The sequence below is a fragment of the Lathyrus oleraceus genome, chromosome 5 (assembly GCF_024323335.1).
Source record: "Lathyrus oleraceus cultivar Zhongwan6 chromosome 5, CAAS_Psat_ZW6_1.0, whole genome shotgun sequence".
Lineage (NCBI taxonomy): Eukaryota > Viridiplantae > Streptophyta > Magnoliopsida > Fabales > Fabaceae > Lathyrus > Lathyrus oleraceus.
Window position 1 is genome coordinate 474,936,249 of NC_066583.1, and position 20,580 is coordinate 474,956,828.

Consider the following 20,580-nt stretch of genomic DNA (forward strand, 5'->3'; position numbering starts at 1 on the left):
CCAAAGAGAAGGCAGATATTGAGGCAGCCTATGAGAGGGAGGTGAAGAGGCTTCGTGCAGCTTATCTTTCGGTCTCGAGGGCTTTGGACGATTGCTTCTAGGGATCCATAGGATGTTCATTTTCCTTCTCTCTTGTATTGTATTTGGTTACCAAGACTGTACTTCTTTGGCGTAAAAACATTTCCAAATATTAATTGACGTGATATTTCCGTATGTGATAAACGTTTCATATTTCCAAAATTTGAAAATAAGACTCTAAAGTTCCGCTGATATAAAAGTTAGAGCACAAGCATTGCATGCATCATGTTTATCTATTCCTAGGGGTTTATATCTTCTTCTTGATTCTAGTCGGGGTTTTTTTACACTGTTTATCTAATGTGAGACTGGAATCAAGGGGTAGAATACCCTTTGAAATTGATAAACATGTTATTGCATATGCATATTCATTAGCATGTCTTGCATAACAGGTACCGCCGCAATGTTCTCATCTTGTTTGGTATTCCATTATTAGGATAGCTGACTCAGGCATTCACCAGTACGGTACCCGCAGAAATCAACAAAGAGCAATGGAAGGTCTACAAGCAGAGCTCGCTGAGATGAGGATTCGCATGAATCATTTCATGGAAGTAGTCCAAGGAGTGGCTCAGGGACAGCAGGAGATTAGATTGTTGGTACATGGGAATCCCCCTACTACTCACCCGGAGGTTGTGGCTGATCCTCTCGCTGGAGAGGCTAATGGACCCAATGGACCGGGGCCTATCCCAATCCCATATGGCAACCTTGGTCAACAACCCATCCATGATGATCAGGAGGATCAATTCCCCCTGCTTCAGGAGGACTTTGGCATGGACCATGGTATGGACCCTATGTTTCGGAGACTGAAAGAGAGGTTAAAAGTTATGGAAGGGCAGAATGCTCTTGGTGTGGATGTTGCTGACTTGGGGCTGGTCCCAGGCGTGAGAGTTCCGCCAAAATTCAAAGTCCCCGTGTTTGATAAGTACAATGGCAACTCTTGCCCGAAGACTCATGTGCAAGCTTACTTCCGCAAGATGATCGCGTATTCTGATGATGAGAAGCTGCTCATGTACTTCTTCCAGGACAGCCTAGCTGGGGCATCCTTGGAGTGGTATATGAGGCTGGACAGAGCCCATATTCGCTGCTGGAGAGACTTGGTTGAGGCCTTTATAAAGCAATATCAATACAATACGGATATGGCACCTGACAGGACTCAGCTCCAGAATCTGTCTCTCAAGAGCAACGAGTGCTTCAAAGAGTATGCTCAACGCTGGAGAGAGTTGGCTTCCCGTGTTCAGCCTCTGATGTTGGAAAAAGAGATGGCCAACATGTTTATGAACACACTGCCTGGATCTTATTTGGAGCGTCTGGTGGGTTGCAACGCCTCAAATTTTGTTGATGTGGTCTTTACCGGTGAGAGGATGGAGAACTACTTGAAGACATGTAAGATCCAAAATGGGGTTGGATCATCTTCGGGGTCAAAGAAGTCGTTCTTAGGAGGACAGAAGAGGAGAGAAGGGGATGCAAATGCCATATCTTCTTATCAGAGCAGGGGGTAACCGCAAGAGTAACTTTCAGAATTACCATCAACAACCTTATGTTGCAGCAGTGACCATTCCGGCTGCAGCACCAATGCAACAACAACAACCTCAATGTCAACAAAATCAATACCAATAACATCAGGGTAACAGACCTGCTTATCAACAGAGACAGAGGATGATGGATAAGCGTTTCGACACTCTTCCGATGGCGTATGCCCAGTTGCTTCCCAACCTTCAACATTTGCAACTTGTGCAGTTACGCACTTTAGCTCCTCCCGTTGGCAGGCTTCCAGTGGGTTATGACGCCAATGCTAGGTGTCACTCTGGGGCACCTGGCCACACTATTGAGAACTGCAAAGCTTTTAAGCACGTAGTTCAGGACCTTATTGATTCAAAGGCCATTAACTTTGTGCTGGCTCCTAATGTTGTCAACAATTCCATGTCGCAGCATGGTGGAGCAAATGTTAACATGGTTGAAGGAGAAACCAAACTAGTCAAGGAGGTGTTGAAGTTGAAGACTCCGCTGTTGGAAATCAAAGAATACTTGCTAAAGGCAGATGTTTTCCCCGACTGTGGGAGCGGTTGTTTGGGTTGTGTTGCATAGAGTGGGGGTTGTGTGAAGCTGCAGCAGGGTATCCAGGCCTTGCTTGACGATGGTATCCTCCAAGCTGAAGACTTATCTGCCCAAAGGTCTGTTGAAGGGGTTGTTGAAGGGGTTGTTGAGAATGCAGATGTTGATCCTCTCTTTCCTAAAGATGCTGGAGAATTTACAAATGTTGTTCCTGCTAATTTTGTAATTCCCAATTATGTAATTAATTTTTCTGATGTTGTTGCTGATATTCCAAACATGGTGTTTGATTCTGATGTACTTGTTGAACTTGATTCCGATGTTTCAGATGTTTGTACTTCAACAAATAAGATTTCTGAGTATGACTGTGACGTCGCCACTATCACAATTTTCTACCCGACCGCTCAGATCAGTGTTCCAGTAGCGCAACCGGTACAACCAGTGCGACCGTATCAATCTACTATGACCATCACGACCCCTGGTCCTTTACCTTTCACCAACGAAAGGGCCATTCCTTGGCATTACGAGAGGAGGGCGTACACGCATGATCATGAAGTGGAGCAGCCACTGAAAGTAGAAGAGGTGCAGGATCAGAAGTTTGAACCTAGAATTCAGATAAAAGATCCCGCAGTGGACAATGTTGGTGGAATCGGGCGATTCACCAGAAGTGGTAGACTGTTCTCACCACCAGTTACCCAACCTGATAGTGCTGACGCCGCGGCGAAGGCCAAAGGCAAGCAAGTTGTGAATGAGGGTACCTCTGCACCACAGGCTGGCTCTGAGCCTGCTTTTGCGAAGGATGTGGATGAACTTTTGAGAATTATAAAGAAAAGAGATTACAAGGTAGTCGATCAGTTGATTCAGACGCCATCCAAGATATCTATTCTCTCACTCCTGCTATGTTCGGAGGCACACAGGGAGGCACTCCTGAAGGTCCTTAATGCTGCATATGTGCCTCAGGAGATCTCAGTGAACCAACTAGAAGGGATCGTTGCAAATGTTCATACAAGCAACGGGTTGGGTTTTACTGATTCTGACTTGACGCCAGCTGGACGCGATCATAGCAAGGCTTTGCACATCTCGATGGAGTGTAAAGACACTATGCTATCCCATGTTCTAGTGGATACAGGTTCCTCTCTCAATGTGCTACCCAAGAGAGCCCTGTCAAGGTCAGATGTAGAAGGTTTGATCTTGAAGCCTTCCGATCTTGTGGTAAGAGCCTTCAATGGTTCTAAGAGGTCGGTGTTTGGAGAGGTAGAATTGCCAATTCAGATTGGATCACAAACCTTCAACACCATCTTCTATGTGGTGGATATCAGTCCCTCGTATAGTTGCCTGCTGGGTCGTCCTTGGATCCACAATGTTGGGGCAGTCTCCTCAACTTTGCATCAGAAGATCAAGTTCCCGGTCAATGGAAGAATTATCACTGTCTGTGGTGAGGAGGATATTCTGGTCAGTAACCTATCTACATTCAAGTATGTAGAGGTAGAAGGTGAGATTCATGAGACCCTGTGTCAAGCCTTTGAGGCAGTTCAAGTCAAGGATGCAGCTCTAGTGGAAGAGGTTAAAGCAGGTGCCTCTTTGTCGTCCTTCAAGTAGGCACATGCCTTGGTAAATTCAGGTGTTGCTCCCGGTTGGGGACGTCTGGTGGATTTACCTGTAAAGGAAGACAAGTTTGGGATTGGGTATCAACCGGCATTGACTTCTACAACTTCAACGCCTCAGACTCGTCAGGGGCCGATTACTTTCTCTAGTGTTGGCATCATTCAGTACGGCCAGGTCTCTGCAATCAACAAAGAAGATGGGGATAGTGATTGCGACATTGACAACTGGGTGCGTCCAAGGGTCCCGGGTGAAGTTCTCTGCAACTGGTCTTCTGAAGAGATTATCCAAGTCACTCTTCTTAAAGAGTAATTTTCTTTATTTATTCATGCATATCCAAGTCTTACGTTCCGCCCAGGGCGTGATGACTCATTGTAGGGCTCATCTATGTGGATACCTGCATCTTTTATCATAAATAAAGGACGTCTTTTTGCATTCAAATATTTTGTTCACTTTCTATTTTTGCAGTTTTCAAAAATAAAAAATATAAAAAAAAAATATACATTTGGCAATGTTTTGTTTAGTTTCCACTTCTTGTTCACACTCATAAGCACATACCATCACTCATGCAGATGCACGTCACCGGATCCTATTGATAACAGTTATGTTATGGCTCGCTTCGACTTTGAAAATCCAATCTTTCAAGCTGAAGAAGAGAGTGATGAAGACTGTGAACTCCCTGAAGAACTTGCCAGGTTATTAAAACAGGAGGAAAGGGTCATTCAACCGCATCAAGAGTCTGTTGAAGTGATTAATCTCGGCACCGAGGACGCCAAGAGAGAAATCAAGATAGGGGCTGACACAGACATTGTGGTACACCGTTTGCCTCTCAAAGAGGATTGTCCTCCGGTCAAGCAGAAGCTCAGAAGAACAAGACCAGAGATGGTTGTCAAGATAAAGGAAGAAGTGCAAAAACAGTTGGATGCAGGGTTTCTAGCGGTTACAAATTATCCTCCATGGGTTGCAAATATCGTTCCAGTACCTAAAAAGGATGGAAAGGTACGGATGTGTGTTGACTACCGGGATCTGAACAGAGCTAGTCCTAAAGATGATTTCCCATTACCTCACATCGACGTTTTGGTGGATAACACAACTCAGTTCTCGGTATTCTCCTTCATGGATGGCTTTTCTGGCTATAATCAAATTAAGATGGCACCATAAGACATGGAGAAGACAACTTTCATAACCCCATGGGGCACCTTCTGCTACAAGGTGATGTTGTTTGGTCTAAAAAATGTTGGGGCAACATATCAACGAGCTATGGTAACTCTTTTCCATGATATGATTCATCATGAAATAGAGGTTTATGTTGATGATATGATTGCCAAATCTCAGACGGAAGAAGAACATCTGGTGAATTTGCAGAAACTGTTTGAGCGTTTGAGGAAATTCAAGCTGAGGCTTAATCCGAACAAGTGCACTTTCGGGGTGAGATCTGGAAAACTACTGGGTTTTATTGTTAGTGAAAAAGGGATTGAGGTGGATCCGGCCAAAGTAAAAGCGATACAAGAAATGCCTGAGCCAAGAACAGAAAAACAAGTCTGTGGTTTCTTAGGAAGGTTGAACTACATTACAAGGTTCATCTCTCACCTAACAGCCACGTGTGAGCCAATATTCAAATTGTTGAGAAAAGATCAGGCTATCAGGTGGAACGATGATTGCCAAAGGGCTTTCGAAAAAATAAAAGAGTATTTGCAGAATCCTCCTATCCTTATGCCTTCAGTCCTAGGGAGACCGCTGATTATGTATTTGACAATACTCGATAATTCCATGGGTTGTGTTCTCGATCAACACGACGAGACAGGTAGGAAAGAGCATGCCATCTACTACCTGAGTAAAAAATTCACAGATTGCGAGTCGAGATACTCAATGCTTGAAAAGACATGTTGTGCACTTGCATGGGCTGCTAAGCGATTGAGACAATACATGCTGACTCACACAACCTTACTGATCTCCAAAATGGATCCAGTCAAGTATATATTTGAGAAGAGAGCTCTCACCGGAAGGGTTGCTCGTTGGCAAATGGTACTGACAGAGTACGATATCCAGTATACATCCCAGAAAGCCATCAAAGGGAGTATTCTATCAGACTATCTTGCTCAGCAGCCGATTGATGATTATGAACCGATGAAGTTTGATTTTCCGGATGAAGACATCATGTTCCTCAAGATGAAAGACTGTGAAGAGCCAGTTGTTGAGGAGGGACCTGATCCAGATGAAAAGTGGACTTTAATGTTTGATGGGGATGTCAATGCCAAAGGAAGTGGAATTGGTGCTGTCATTACCACTCCGAAAGGTGCCCACATGCCTTTCACCGCTCGTCTGAATTTTGAGTGCACCAATAATGAAGCTCAGTATGAAGCCTGTATATTGGGTATCAAGCAAGCCATTGATTTGAGAATCAAGACTCTGGACATCTTCGGAGATTCATCTCTAGTGATCAATCAAGTGAATGGTGATTGGAATACTCTCTTGCCTAATCTGGTCCCCTACAGACACTACACGAGAAGACTGTTGACTTTCTTCATAACAGTAAGGTTGTATCATATACCTTGTGATGAGAACCAGATGGCAGATGCTCTTGCTACTCTGTCCTCCATGATCAAGGTGATTCGGTGGAACCATGTTCCCAGGATTGATGTTATGCGCCTTGATAGGGTCGCGTATGTGTTTGCTGCTGAAGTGGTAGTTGATGACAAGCCCTGGTATCACGACATCAAGTGCTTTCTAAAGAATCAAGAGTACCCTGCAGGGGCATCGAACAATGATAGAAAGACTTTGAGAAGATTGGCAGGAAGTTTCTTCTTGAACAAAGACGATGTGTTGTATAAGAGAAACTTCGACATGGTTTTGCTCAGATGCGTGGATAGACACGAAGCGGACATGTTAATGCAGGAAGTTCATGAAGGCTCCTTCGGTACTCATGTCGGCGGACATGCAATGGCTAAGAAATTGTTGAGAGCGGGTTATTACTGGATGACCATGGAATCTGATTGTTTCAAATATGCTCGGAAGTGTCATAAATGCCAGATTTATGCTGATAAGGTGCATGTGCCGCCAAATCCTCTGAATGTGATGTATTCGTCGTGGCCGTTTGCTATGTGGGGCATTGATATGATTGGAAAGATTGAACCGACTACTTCCAATGGGCATCGCTTCATCCTTGTTGCCATCGACTATTTCACCAAGTGAGTCGAAGCAGTGTCATTTGCGAAGGTCACCGGACATGTGGTTACCCGATTCATTAAGAAAGAAATCATTTGTCGTTATGGGATTCCCGAAAGAATCATTACTGATAATGGTTCTAACCTCAATAACAAAATGAAGGAGTTGTGCAAGAACTTCAACATTCAACATCACAACTTTTCCCCTTATCGTCCTAAGATGAACGGTGTTGTTGAGGCAGCAAATAAGAACATAAAGAAAATTGTGCAGAAGATGGTCATTACGTACAAAGATTGGCATGAGATGCTACTCTTCGCCTTGCATGGGTACCGTACTTCAGTACGTACATCGACTGGGGCAACCCCGTACTCCCTTGTGTATGGTATGGAAGCAGTCCTACCTGTTGAAGTGGAGATTCCTTCTCTAAGAGTCCTGCTGGACGTCAAGTTAGACGAAGTTGAATGGATTCAGACAAGGTTCAATGAGTTGAGTCTTATCGAAGAGAAGCGAATGGCAGCCATTTGTCATGGGCAGTTGTATCAGAGTCGGATGAAGAGAGCCTTTGATCGGAAAGTGCGTCCTCGATGCTTCCAAGTCAGAGATTTGGTGTTGAAAAGGATCCTTCCTCCTCAGACAGATCACAGGGGCAAGTGGACTCCTAACTATGATGGACCGTATATTGTCACCAAGGTTTTTGATGGTGGAGCCTTAATGCTTGCAACTATGGATGGTGAAAACTTCACTTCCCCTGTAAACTCAGACGCAGTTAAAAAATACTTCGCATAAAATAGACCCGCTGGACGATAAAAAGAATAGTCCAGGCAAAAAAATGGGCATCCCGGCGAACCAAGAAAATGAAAAAGGTTCGGGCAAAAGTTAGGGATTAAAAAATAAAAAGATTGTACACCCGGTAAGTTGAAAACCTGAAAGGGCAACTTAGGCAAAAATGGGTATCCCGGTGGATTGAAAACCCGAAAGGGCGATCCAGGCAAAAGTTAGGGATTAAGCGAATGGCTGCGTTCTGAGTAGTTCTGAATATCATCTCGTGTCGATAACCGGAAACTTCTGAAGGATAGGAAATAGTCCAATCACCTTTTTCGGAAAGCTGATCATCTGGAGGATCTTGAAGACGAGCGAATCATAGCAGAATTGGAACCCGATAGAAATCCATTTCACATTGCCATTAGATTAATTTCTATTTTTATCTGTTGTACAATTACCTCTTTCCAGGGATTGCTTCCTGATGTAAATGCCTATTCAGAGGCCACTCAATCAATAAAATCATGTTATTCAGTACATCTCTGTGTTCATTTTCATTTTACTGTTTTGTTTGCAAAAATGACGTCCGAATTTTTGATAAATATTGCATCATGAAACATAAGAGCTTTACAGGTACGTGCTTAATAAACATTGAAAATTGCTGTAAATTTTAAGTGCTTTGGATCGTCTATTTAGAACAGGTACACTCAGGGCATTTCCTAAAGGTCCCCATCAAATAATCGCGGATGTTTTTCCTCAACAGTTGGAATTTGGTATCTTATCCCTGCAGAGCTGGTCCGAGCGTTGGATTCTTCAATCCCCAGCAGGCTCTCACTGTTGTACTTCCCCAAGCATTTGTTTCAGATTATACATTCACCAGTAGAGTCGACAGTGTCTGACTGTATATCCCCAGCGGAGTTGACAGTGTCAGACTGTATCTTCCCAGCAGAAGCGGCTGCTCCTCAGAGTTCGATGCCAGATCGATGATCTCGACGCTAGACCCATGGTCTCTTTCCTTGAAGCAGAATCTCGGTACCGTATCAGTGTTTGCTTCCCCTGCTGAGTCGTCTCTCTCGCAGATTATGGTTGTCAGAACCACTGTCGCTTTCCTCAGCAGTAAGTTTCCAGTGCCATTCTCTCCCCAGTCAGAGCCTCGATATTTTATTATTTGCCAGAACACCGTGTGGCGGGTCATTTCCCCACAGAGTTCTTTGTGTTGTGCATCTCCAACAGCCTTGCCAGGGTCCAGAAGACGGTGATCATTTCCCCAGCAGAATTCCTTGCCTCAGCTTGGCGTTCTCTCTAATCAAGCATTTCGCATCCATGCATGTAGAATCATATTGCATTGCATCCTCCCAAATTGCGTAGCATTTCCATTTTCATGGAGCATTACGCCATTGAAAAATTCAAACATACGCATGTAAAGCATAAGGCATTCTCGGTATCCCAAGTGATAAGCCAGAAGTTGATTCCAGTACTCAGACTGAAGATTGTTCATGACTTATCTTTATTATTCCCAGCAGGGGTCGTTGGCCCACGCGTCGCCTCAATTATCATTTTCCCTATTTTTACCGATGCTGATAGGCATGAAAGTTTTCGGTATTCAGACCGAAGTGGCATTCAGGCCAGTTTTCCGATGTTCAGATCAAAGAAGTTTCCGACGTTCAGGTCGACGCAACTTGTGGCATTCAGGCCAAGTTTCCGGTATTCAGACTGAAGTGGCATTCAGGCCAGTTTTCTGATGTTCAGATCGAAGAAGTTTCCGACATTCAGGTCGATGCAACTTATGGCATTCAGGCCAGTTTTCCGGTATTCAGACCGAAGTGGCATTCAGACCAGTTTTCCGATGTTCAGATCGAAGAAGTTTCCGACGTTCAGGTCAACGCAACTTGTGGCATCCAGGCCAAGTTTCTGGTATTCAGACCGAAGTGGCACTCAGGCCAGTTTCCCGGTGTTCAGACCGATGTTTGATAATCTAATATCTTCCGATGTTCAGATCGAAGAAGTTTCCGACATTCAGGTCGATGCAACTTGTGGCATTCAGGCCAGTTTTCTGGTATTCAGACCGAAGTGGCATTCAGGCCAGTTTCCTGGTGTTCAGACTGATGTTTGATAATTAAGTATCGTCTGATGCTCAGATCGAAGTCATTTCCAGTATTCAGATTGATGAGCGGCATTCAGGCCATGGTTATTTCTGTGTTACCATTTATTTTGGTATTCAGGCTAACATTCCTTGTTTCGGTGTTCAGACCGACTCTCACCATACCAGACGGATTCTTTTTCAAGACCACCTCTTGGCGATTTGACAGGCATTGTTACTTCATTTTTTCACTTCAGTGTAAATTTTTGGGCTTTTATCGTATTCAATCACTTGATACCTCGAAAGTGCGAAAGCCGTTGTTATCTTTCTTTCGGGTTTCCAGTTGATTGAATAGGGGCAACTGTAATACCCCAAAATTTACCCTTCATTTTTCCTGGAAGCATGGGATTATGTTTTACACTTCATTAGCATCATATTAGGTCATACTCATTGCATACTGCATTAGTGACATGGAGACCAGGTTTTGATCGATCACTCCTTAACAGAAGGAGCCCACACAAAGCAAGATTGAGAATTTGAATTCATTTTCTAAGTATACAAGTCACAAGGGTCTCAGGGGGGTCCAAGTATCTTATTATGGTCCTCAGTTCATCAGTGAAGGATTCAAAGCTATCAGAGTGTTCATCTGGATTTAATCAGAAATTAGGGTTTCATGGCTACCTGCAACAGGAAATGTTTGGTTGGAAGTAGAGGAGCTCATCCATGTCATGATTATAGAGGCATCTTGGCCTAGGAAGATTCACAATTATCTCAGAAATATCCATTGGCAATCATTGCAATCAGTTCTTGATCATTTTGCCCTAAAACTAGGGTTTTGTATAAAATCAATTTATTTCTGATTCTTTGGGTAAAACTCTTTTCCATGGCCCTCCATATGTCCACAAGGGTCTACATACAAAAAATCATCTCTTTATTTGAGCTATAAGTGCTTCAATTGATCAATGGAATTAGGAATCAGACAGTTTGGGAAAAGTCAAATGTGGGGCCAGAAAAGTCAACTTCTGACATTTTGAGAGTGGAATCTCAAAATCCACGCCTAGGGGATCCTACATGTGAAATTTGATCAAGGTTGGATCATGGATTCATCATTTAATCAGGAATTGGAAAAGTTACTTAATTTGGAAATGGTTGACTTTCCATTTAGGGCAAGTTTTCATGATCATTGCACTCACTTTAAGCCCAATTTGCATCAAGATAAAATCTCCATTTGAAAATTTCTCCAACATGAAAGTTGTTCCTCTTGTTCCAAGCTTTCTATAGATATAAAGTTTTCTCCATTTGGATTAGAATTGAGAAAGTTATGCTTAGTCAAAGTGAGACATTTTTTTAGGACACTTAGAAAAATTTCTAAGTCCAAAATCTTCAAAGTTTGTCAAGACTTCTTGGCCAGTTTTCTTGCACTTCAAGGAATTATTTGAAAATACTTTATTCACAACAATTGTACCTTGCCATTTCCTCTTTCACATCCTTTTGGAATCATCTCATTTGGATCCATGGTTTGAGAGATACATTCATTTAAAGTGGGCATCATGACTTGATTTTCTAGGCAGATTTTGGGCCTGGCTGGCCCAATCAGACTTTCTAAGCATGCTGCACAAACCAGTCACGTTTTTTACCTCTTTTGGTCATGCATTGGACATCCATTCACTTAAGTTTGGCCCAAAATAACAACATTTTACACCTCACTTCACACTTTTATTCTTATGGATAAATCACTTATTAAAAAACCCACGAGAACACTTAATCCACCCTATTTAAGAAGTTGAAACCCTAACCCTAAAGGAGCATTGGAATTTCGTGGCAAGGAGGCAAAGCTTCATCACATATCAGATTTCATTCCACTTCTATTTTCCATTAGGTAATCATCTCTTTCATGGCCATGTTTTGATATATCTACGCTTGCTTACCATGTTCATCACCATTAATCCTTCCATTTTCATATTTCTTTTTCTTATTTAAAATATTTTCTTCGTCCATAAAATTACCCAAAAATATTTTTCACTTTTCTTAACTTTTTATTTAATTTTATATAATTTTTATTTTCGTATTTTTTTAATATTAATATTTTATTTTAATTATTTATTCTAAATGGTCCATTTTAACACACTTTTTTTATTCATTTCATTTTTATGACTTAAAATTATTGTAAGCATTTGATTTTTGGGATGAAGGTTGACCACTGTCTCATGGTCAAACTGACCTTTTCTTGGAATTTTATTTCACATTTTCAATTTATTTTGGATTTATTTTTGACCTAGTTTGGTTGGTTTTCTTTTAATTTGACTTGTGTTTTATTTTAATTAATTCACATTCCAATTTTCATTATTTTCAAAATATTTTTGGAGGATGATGATGTCCTGACCCCACCTTATTTAGTTTAATTTTTCATAATTTGTTTGATTAATTTACTATTTATTCTTGATTTATTTCTAACATAGTCTTATTAATTGACTTTTGGTTTGACCTCTGTTTTATTTTAATTAATTTATGTACCAATTTTCGTTATTTTTAAAATATTTTTGGGGGATGATAATATCCTGACCCCACCTTCTTTATTTTAATTTTTCATAATTTTATTTATTAATTTACTATTTATTCTTGATTTATTTCTAACCTAGTCTTATTAATTGACTTTTGGTTTGACCTATGTTTTGTTTTAATTAATTCACGTGCCAATTTTCATTATTTTTAAAATCTTTTTGGGGGATGATGATGTCCTGACCCCACCTCGTTTAGTTTAATTTTTCATAATTTTCTTGATTAATTTGCTATTTATTTGTTATTTTTTAAGTTGACTTGAATTTTCAGTTGACTTCTCTATAACAGTAAGGTTGTATCTTTTGATCCTCCCTTGTTCATCTCATATGCCATGTATTAGAGGCCTTTTACCTCGATGTTTGACTTAGGGATTGCTTATGGCAATTGAAGAGATCTTTTGATCCTCCCTTGTTCATCTCATATGCCATGTATTAGAGGCCTTTTACCTTGATTTTATTTGGTCATTACCTCATTTCCTGATTAAATTATTCAGTGGACCCTTGGTGTGCATATTTTCATCTGTTTGATTCATCTGTTATCTTTTATACTTGTTTCTCTCATTCATGCTTTCTATTGCTTGATTATTTAACATGTTCATACTCCCATGCATTGTTCAAATGCTCCATTATTTGATTCTTAGGTTTGATTATATATTGTTTATTTATCCGATCTGATTGATAATTGTTGCCTACTTGTATGATGTATGAGGCATATATTCTTATTGTTTGTTTGCCATGAACAATCCCCATTCATAACAAATGTACCCCTCTCCCATAAAGTGTATAATATTTATTTCTTTATTTATTTAGTCACCTGTTAATACAATAATTAAAACGAACATCTGATAACCATTTCAAAATAAGATCAAAAGCTCGATCCAACGTCGAGTAAGCATTTTCAAAACTTAACAGAACCAGCACGCATTAATTCATCCTCTTGTAAGTCGATTGCCTCAGGCATCGCCATCTACCTGTAAGTCGATTGCCTTCGGTATCGTCATCTACCCTTATCCGTAACTCCTCTTCGCGCTCCATTCGTCGACTCTTGTTCCGTTTAGGTAGCACCGATTAGGTAGAACCCTTTGTATGATAACATAGGTAGAATTCCCCTATTCTTTGCATGCTAACATTAGGTAGACGTTCCCCTTTGTAAATCCTAACACATAGGTCCATATTGCATGACAACTCTAGAGCAGAGCTTCCCCACTTTTAGACCTTCCGTGCGTCTTCGATCTTGTGGCATGTCAGTCCGTTCTATTGTAAAGAGGTAACTGCCTAAGACTCGATCCAGCGAGCTGCGACACCTACTGTTAGGACGTTGAACACATTTCCCACCCTCCTTTGACACAGCTGGTGTCCTCTTTTGTAAGTCCATGTTCAGATGGCAATCCTTAACCCCTAGTTAGCCGAACTACGACAACTATGATTCTCATGTTCAGATGAGATACGTAGGCACGAGATGTGATGTCTTGCCGAGTTTGACTGGCGACTAATAACTAATCCTTACTTGCTTTCGCCCTTGCTGCAATTCTTTTCTCTCGCCCTCATTGCGATCGAGACTTTCCCTTTTTCTTGCCCTAGTTGCAATCGAGACCCTTGTTCTCGTAGTTAGCCGAACTACATTTTACTCTGATTCTCATTCCAGATGAGATATGTAGGCATAAGACGCGACGTCTTACCGAGCATACTTCTCTTTAACCCATAGGTATACGAGCTACGAAGACTCTGATTCTCATACTCAGATGAGATACGTAGGCAGTGGTTGCGACATCCTTGCGAGTCATTTTCTTTTAACCTTCCTTTTAGTAAATAGTACTTTGGATATACCTACACCCTTTAGACTAGAACAACACTTATGAAAAGGGCTCCCTAGGAGTACCTAGGATGTTTTGGGTGCTTAAAACCTTCCCATTGCATAACCAACCCCCTTACCCAGATCTCTGACATTTTTACTAGTTTTTGATTCGATAAAACTTTTAGGTTTTTGTTCGCTTTCTAACCATTCCTTTGGATAAATAGAAGTGCGGTGGCGACTCGACTTGTATGGTTTACCTTGGATTTAGTCAATATCTCTAATGGTAACGAATACCCCGCTACAATACTCTCCTTTTTTTATGATGGCAAAACTTGAGATGACGCGTTTCATGTCCATGAAAGGCTCCCCCTGAATGTATGCATCATAAGCTTCATATACTTCTCCACCTTTAACAACATCAAAAAGAGACAAAACAAGCTATCATGAGTATCACATAGATACAATAGATCACATATACAATAAACGACACAAAGGCAGTTGCAAAGATAAGACGTTCATTCACATATACCCAATTATACATGAAAATACACAAATTTAATAAACACAACACTATTACGCATTAATCATCCAAGACATAGTACATTCATTGTCTTAAATTCAAACAAGTAAGTAATATTGACAATACATAACCAACAACAAAAAAATAAACCAATCATAAGAACAATGCATAATGACTCAACATAATGCATAATGAAACATGAGACCAAAAGACACAATCCAAGATGACATCATAATACTTCATCCAACAACACTCCATCTTCTTCCACGTCCCTTAGTCATCGGTCTTATACCTCTATATCAGCCTTGACCATCATTACCATAGAAATAGTCCAAAACTCACACATCTCGGTAAAACCTCATATAATGATGATGGTTGTCATTCTCATACGTGATCATATGGTTTATCCTAGCAATAGTGGGAGCATGATTCACATCCATGGCATTCCTTATTGAAACAAGACTCTCAGTCACATACGAAGCAAAAGCCACAAAATTAGCATCCTGAGTAGTCATATGCCCCTGCATCAGACATAAATGCTTCATTTGTGCAGCTTCAAAGGCATCTCGCCTTTGACAATCCTCCACATACCTTTCATCTTGCCTTAACTGCATATTTTGGAGCATAGTCATTATTGAGGACGTGTCCACACCCCCAAAATTACTACCATGACCATCTACCTGAGGAGCATCTTGCATTACAACATCTCTCTTAGGAACATCATGAGGAACACCCATAGGTATCTCATCATCCATATGAGTATTGAAATTCTAGTTATCAGACTTTGGATGTCACACTGGTTGTTATGACATCCAATTCTGCACAGACAGGGATTATGCAGAACTTAACAGTAAGTGCAGTAAATAACACAAGTAATTGTTCACCCAGTTCAGTCCAACATGACCTACGTCTGGGGGCTACCAAGCCAGGGAGGAAATCCACTATTAGTAGTATCAATTCAAAGCTAAACTCACCCGTTTACAACTTATCACTTAATCCCTACCCAATGCAATTTCAATCTTAACCTAAGATCAGAGTTCCTACTCACTCCCCCTCAATCACCTCAGTGATTACTATCTTTAAACAATATTAAAGACAAATTGAAGTCACACTTCAAACAACTCTTGATTGTGCTTCACAGCTTTAATCAAGATACACAGCACTCACGCTTAAAAGCTTTGAGTGACACAACACTTACAACTCAATGAACACCCTATGCCAAAGCTATCATCTACTTGATAGTGACTTGGCTTACAAGATACGTCTAATACAAGACTCACAAAAATACAGCAGTGAAGTATGATGGACACACAAAATCTTCACGCCTCAAAATCCCTGAAACTGAATGAAGGAACGCCTTCCTTTTATATTGCAGTGTCCTGGGCTTTTGCACCTGTATTCTCCTGAATTTAAGGTCACACAAGTTCCCATAAATTCAACATTTAGGTTACTAACAAATAGGCTATTTGTTAGGTTCATTGAATGTAGATTGGTTGTTGATTTCCTGGTTTTTCTCTAAGCTGTTGACTTCCTGAAGAATAGCCTGAGAAAAAGCTGAAACAGAAAACTGAACAACCTACAATATAGCATATGCTGTCAGGCATGAATGTCACGACATTCAGCTTGACATCAAGGTCCATATGCTGAGTCTGTTTTTCCAGAAAACAGACTGTACAATTTTGCTGACCTGTACATGATCAAAATGACCATACTACAGTAACAGCTTACATTAATAAATGTCAAAGTGTCCAACTTAACATTTACACATTTGGCCTTAAGTTAGTTCTGTTATTCTCTTGAAGAACAAACTAAGTTACATGCTGAAGTATAGCAGATCACCACTCTGTCTAATGTTCAGTAGCTGCTGTCAATGATGAATGTCATAACATCCAGTTTGACATTCAGTCAGTAGGCCTTATTCCAGGTCTGGTCTTTCCTTGACAACCAGACTGGTTATAAATACTAAGTTCTAACAGAACACCTGCTGTTCTATTCCTTAGTATCTGTTGACAGGTATGAATGTCACAGCATCCAGTTTGACATTCAATAAAACCTGTGTTAGCTAGTCCTGCTGTAACTACAATGTAGTCACACCTATATGTCATGACATTAGTCAAGACATTAGTAACCATCTAGTGTTTTACCATATAATGCAGCCAATTTAAACACCTACAAACTCCCCCTTTGGCAAATTTTTGGCTAAAACACTTTGATCCCCATAACAGAGTTCATGGCAGCGGAATCACACACCTAGCAGGAAATAATACTAGCTAATACACTCAGAGTGGCAGCACACTCACACATATACAGAAGTTAGATAAAAACTTCACACAGCAGCACACACATTTGCTGCAGGGGAGGAATCTGTCGTCCTGAGAGTCTGTTGTAGAGACCCATGAGTGTCTGTTGTAGAGACACCCACTCTGTTCAGGGGTTACTCCCCCTGTTTGTTAAAAATGTTGCCAAAGCCAACACCATAACCAGAGAATAACGACAGAGTTACAGACTTGGTTTTACTTCACAGTTTCAACCAAGTTACCATCCACTTGATCTTGCTTCACAGCTTTGATCAAGTAATCACCCACTTTTGCTTTACAGTAGGTACCACCATATCAGATGCCATGATGTTGTTTCTGACATCCAGAACCACTCCTGCATGAACAGCATCCTTGAACTCCTGCAGATACATTGGCCTTCTCACAGTAGGGTGTCTCCTTACCCTCCTGTAACCACCCTTGTTGCAGGTAGCATTGCTATGATCTGGTGACCAATCATAGCCTAGTGCAAATTGTTTAACAGGCAGAGATATTAAACAATTTATCCCAAACATCAGTGGTTGCTATAAGGTCTCAGAGAGACATATTCCCAGTTTGCTCCTTAAATTTTCAAACTGAGTAGCATCCAGCGCCTTTGTAAATATGTCAGCCAGTTGAAGCTCCGTGGCTACATGTTCCAAAGTGATCACGTTGTCTTCCACCAGATCTCTGATGAAGTGGTGCCTAATGTCAATATGTTTGGTCCTGCTGTGTTGGATGGGATTCTTGGAGATGTTGATGGCACTGAGATTATCACAGAACAATGTCATGACATTTTGAGTGACATTGTACTCAGTGAGCATCTATTTCATCCAAACCAGTTGGGAGCAACTGCTTCCAGCAGCTATGTATTCAGCCTCTGTAGTGGACAGAGAAACACAATTCTGCTTCTTGCTGAACCAAGATATGAGGTTTTCTCCTAAGAAGAAACATCCACCTGATGTGCTTTTTCTGTCATCAGCACTTCCAGCCCAGTCAGCATCACAGTACCCAGATAGGACAGGCTCAGACCCATGTGAATACAGCATCCCATAGTCACAAGTCCCATTTATGTACTTGAGAATCCTTTTGACTTGATTCAAGTGGCTCACCTTGGGCTCTGCTTGGTATCTGGCACACACTCCAACTGCATAAGAAATGTCAGGTCTACTTGCAGTTAGGTACAGCAGACTACCTATCATGCTTCTATACAGGCATTGATCAACACTAGGCCCTCCATCATCTTTGGTCAACTTCAGATGAGTGGGAGCAGGAGTCCTCTTGTGCCTAGCATTATCCATACCAAACTTCTTAACTATGTTCTTGGCATACTTGCTTTGGGAGAGAAACATAGAGTCCTCCATTTGGTTTACTTGCATTCCAAGGAAATAGGTCAGTTCTCCCACTAGACTCATTTCAAACTCAGACTGCATCTGGTGAACAAATTTTTTAACCATTTGTTCTGACATTCCACCAAAGACTATATCATCAACATAGATTTGAGCTATCATGATTTTGCCTTCTTCATCCTTCACAAACAAGGTTTTATCTATGCCACCTTTTCTGTATCCATTTGAGGTCAGAAATTTGGTTAACCTTTCATACCAAGCTCTGGGTGCTTGCTTCAACCCATACAAGGCTTTCTTCAACTTGTATACATGCTCAGGTTAGTTATGGTCACAGAACCCTTTTGGTTATTCCACATAGACTTCTTCATTCAGGTAGCCATTCAAGAATGCACTCTTCACATCCATTTGGAATAGCTTAAACTTCAGGATGCATGCTACCCCCAACAGCAATCTGATGGACTCAAGTCTAGCCACAGGAGCAAATGTCTCATCAAAGTCTACCCCTTCAACTTGAGTGTATCCTTGAGCTACTAGTCTTGCTTTATTTCTAGTAATCACTCCTTTCTCATCAGATTTGTTTTTGTAGATCCACTTGGTACCAATGATGTTGGACCCTTCAGGTCTTGGAACTAGCTCCCATACTTCATGCCTTGTGAACTGCTCGAGTTCCTCTTGCATGGCAATGATCCAGTATTCATCAGTCAGGGCTTCTTTCACATTCTTTGGTTCAACCTTGGAAACAAAGCAGGAATTTGAGCTTATTCCTCTTGACCTGGTAGTTACACCACTGGTGGGATCCCCTATGATAAGATCCTTAGGGTGGTCTTTCTGAATTCTGATAGCTGGCACTTTGTTGGTTGCCTCTACTTCACATTCAGGATGAGGTTCATGTACTTCTTCAGACTTGAATGGACTGTCAGTTGGGCTGTCAAGGAATGTTTCAACATCCTCCATGACATCGGTTCCTTCCTCTTTATCATCCACAATAACATTTATGGATTCCATCAGGACATTGGTCCTGTAGTTGAACACTCTGTAGGCTCTGCTGTTAGTGGAGTATCCCAGAAATACACCTTCATCACTTTTGGGATCTAGCTTCCTTCTCTGTTCACGATCTGTGAGAATGTAGCATTTACTTCCAAAAATATGAAAGTACTTCACAGTGGGTTTTCTGCCCTTCCATATTTCATACAGAGTGGAGGAGGTTCCTTTTCTCAAGGTGACTCTGTTGTGAACATAGCACGCGGTATTCATTGCTTCAGCCCAAAAGTGCATGGGGAGCTTCTTTGCATGAATCATTGCTCTGGCAGATTCTTGAATAGTTCTATTTTTTCTTTCAACTATTCCATTCTGCTGAGGAGTTATAGGGGAAGAGAACTCATGACTTATTCCTTCAGCCGAGTAGAACTCATCAAACTTGGAATTCTTGAACTCCGTACCATGATCACTTCTAATCCGGACCACACAACTGTCCTTTTCCCTTTGAAGTCTTATGCATAGGTCTTTGAAGACATCAAATGTATCTGACTTCTCTCTGATGAAGCTTATCCACGTGTATCTGGAATGGTCATCCACCACCACGTAGGCATATTTCTTCCCACCAAGACTTTCAACTTGCATGGGTCCCATTAGGTCCATGTGCAATAGTTCCAGAACTCTGGAGGTTGTGGAATGTCCCAGCTTCGGATGTGACATCTTGGTTTGCTTGCCCACCTGGCATTCTCCACAGACTCTTCCTTCATCAATCAGCAGCTTTGGAATTCCTCTGACTGCTTCCTTGGATATAATCTTCTTCATTCCCCGTAAGTGGAGATGTCCAAGACGTCTATGCCACAGCCTCGCCTCATGTTCTTCCTTGGCTGAGGAGCATGTTGTGGAAAAGTTGGAGACTTCAGGTTCCCACAGGTAACAGTTGTCCTTGGACCTGGTTCCTCTCATAACTTCCTGATTGTCACCATTTGTCACAATGCACAGCTCCTTAGTAAACTGAACATGAAAACCTTGATCACACAGCTGACTTATGCTGATGAGGTTTGCAGTTAGTCCTCTTACTAACAACACATTTTTCAGTTTTGGCACTCCAGAACAGTCCAGTTTGCCCACACCTCTTATTTTTCCTTTGGCACCATCACCAAAGGTCACATAGCTGGTAGTGTGAGGTTGAATATCTACCAGTAGATTTTCCATACCAGTCATATGTCTTGAGCATCCACTGTCAAAGTACCAGTCTTCTCTGGAAGATGCCCTTAGGGCAGTGTGTGCTATCTTAGCATACCATTGTTGCTTCTTAATGGGAACACATCGCTTATGAGTTTTATGCTTAGGTCTGACATG